This window comes from Neodiprion pinetum, unplaced genomic scaffold (genome assembly GCF_021155775.2).
Source record: "Neodiprion pinetum isolate iyNeoPine1 unplaced genomic scaffold, iyNeoPine1.2 ptg000193l, whole genome shotgun sequence".
NCBI lineage: Eukaryota > Metazoa > Arthropoda > Insecta > Hymenoptera > Diprionidae > Neodiprion > Neodiprion pinetum.
This window is the reverse complement of record NW_027184517.1, coordinates 15,001-17,500: the sequence shown is the minus strand read 5'-3', so window position 1 is coordinate 17,500 and position 2,500 is coordinate 15,001. Positions and strand designations below refer to the sequence as shown.

At 63.0% G+C, this 2,500-nt stretch overlaps 1 non-coding gene across 1 annotated transcript in view; it reads right to left on the bottom strand.

Moving 5' to 3' along the window:
- The window catches only part of LOC124224632 (small subunit ribosomal RNA), a 1,913-nt gene extending 1,834 nt beyond the window's left edge, over window positions 1-79 (bottom strand). Inside the window, exon 1 of the ribosomal RNA XR_006884909.1 lies at window positions 1-79. This exon is cut by the window's left edge and continues 1,834 nt beyond it. This is a non-coding gene — a ribosomal RNA (small subunit ribosomal RNA).
- Window positions 80-2,500: the final 2,421 nt, after the last annotated feature.

Genomic DNA, 2,500 nt, shown 5'->3' with positions numbered 1-2,500 from the left:
CTTAATTTGGCTTGCACTGAGACATGCATGGCTTAATCTTTGAGACAAGCATATGACTACTGGCAGGATCAACCAGGGAGCTTCGATACAAAATCTCGGCTCGGACGTGCGCCACCCATCGCCGACCGGGTCTCGTAGCCCGGTCGGCCGCGCGTCTACTGTAAGTTTCGGGACTGCACGCAGGCAGCCCCGGATCCGTGTGCCGCCACCTTCGACACTCGGCTTATAAGCGTTCGAACGATCTCCCGTACCCGTCGGCTAGATTGAAAGCGTCTGGGATACGTTGTTATAACATCTCTGGTCTTTGAGTGTACGCTCGGAAAGAAGCGAGTTGACGCGTGCGTTGGAGCGTTCGGCCTTCCGTGTTTCACGGAGAGCCGAACTTCTTGGTACCGCGTCAAGGGCCATTCGGTCTGAGACACCGACCCGCGGTAATGCAGTGACGATAGATGAAACAACGCGAGTCGCGTAGTTTCTTTGGTACGAGGCACGGAACGGTCCGCGAACGCCCGCTCCTGGTCTACGCCGAAGTACGTATCGTGCTCGAGCACGTACCGGTACGGCGTAGCAGGCGGACGACGGGAGACCGGCCCGACCGACTCGCTCCTCTTACTAGTAGGAGCCTGGCCGCTAGGACGTCGGCGCCGGTACGGTGGTAGCACGGTCGGCTTACGGGGCGAAACCTCCGCGGGCTATCGAAAAAATTTCGAACTCCGGGAACTTTGTCGAAATTAACCGAGGCTCATATGACGATGTTCCGACAGGCTCCCGGCCCGGATCGACTCCGGGACGCCGCGCATCGCCTTTCGGTCGACTCGGACCGAAATTTTTACAAGTCCCGTCTGTCCGGATCGACTCCGGGACGCCGCGCGTCGCCTTTCGCTCGACTCGTACCGCAGCTTCGACGAGTCCCGTCGGCCCGTATCGACTCCGGCACGCCGCGCATCGCCTTTCTGTCGACTCGGACCGTAATTTTTACAAGTCCCGTCGGCCCGGATCGAATCCGGGACGCCGCGCATCGCCTTTCTGTCGACTCGGACCGAAAGTTTCGCAAGTCGACGTCGGCCCGGATCGACTCCGGGACGCCGCGCGTCGCCTTTCGCTCGACTCGGACCGGAATTTTCACAAGTCCCGTCTGTCCGGATCGACTCCGGGACGCCGCGCGTCGCCTTTCGCTCGACTCGGACCGGAATTTTCACAAGTCCCGTCGGCCCGGATCGAATCCGGGACGCCGCGCATCGCCTTTCTGTCGACTCGGACCGAAAGTTTCACAAGTCGACGTCGGCCCGGATCGACTCCGGGACGCCGCGCGTCGCCTTTCGCTCGACTCGGACCGAAATTTTCACAAGTCCCGTCTGTCCGGATCGACTCCGGGACGCCGCGCGTCGCCTTTCGCTCGACTCGTACCGCAGCTTCAACGAGTCCCGTCGGCCCGTATCGACTCCGGGACGCCGCGCATCGCCTCTCGGTCGACTCGGACCGAAAGTTTTACAAGTCCCGTCTGTCCGGATCGACTCCGGGACGCCGCGCATCGCCTTTCTGTCGACTCGGACCGAAACTTCGTCGAGTCCCGTCGGCCCGTATCGACTCCGGCACGCCGCGCATCGCCTTTCGCTCGACTCGTACCGCAGCTTCGACGAGTCCCGTCGGCCCGTATCGACTCCGGGACGCCGCGCATCGCCTCTCGGTCGACTCGGACCGAAAGTTTTACAAGTCCCGTCTGTCCGGAACGACTCCGGGACGCCGCGCGTCGCCTTTCGCTCGACTCGTACCGCAGCTTCGACGAGTCCCGTCGGCCCGTATCGACTCCGGGACGCCGCGCATCGCCTCTCGGTCGACTCGGACCCAAAGTTTTACAAGTCCCGTCTGTCCGGATCGACTCCGGTACGCCGCGCGTCGCCTTTCGCTCGACCCGGACCGAAATTTTCACAAGTCCGGTCGGCCCGTATCGACTCCGGGACGCCGCGCATCGCCTCTCGGTCGACTCGGACCGAAATTTTCACAAGTCCCGTCGGCCCGGATCGACTCCGGTACGCCGCGCGTCGCCTTTCGCTCGACTCGGACCGAAATTTTCACAAATCCGGTCGGCCCGGATCGACTCCGGTACGCCGCGCGTCGCCTTTCGCTCGACTCGGACCGTAATTTTTACAAGTCCCGTCTGTCCGGATCGACCCCGGGACGCCGCGCGTCGCCTTTCGCTCGACTCGTACCGCAGCTTCAACGAGTCCCGTCGGCCCGGATCGACTCCGGGAGGCCGCGCATCGCCCTCCGCTTGACTCGGAACGAAACTTCACTGAGTCCCGTCGGCCCGTATCGACTCCGGTACGCCGCGCGTCGCCTTTCGCTCGACCCGGACCGAAATTTTCACAAGTCCCGTCGGCCCGGATCGACTCCGGTACGCCGCGCGTCGCCTTTCGCTCGACTCGGACCGAAATTTTCACAAATCCGGTCGGCCCGGATCGACCCCGGGACGCCGCGCGTCGCCTTTCGCTCGACTCGT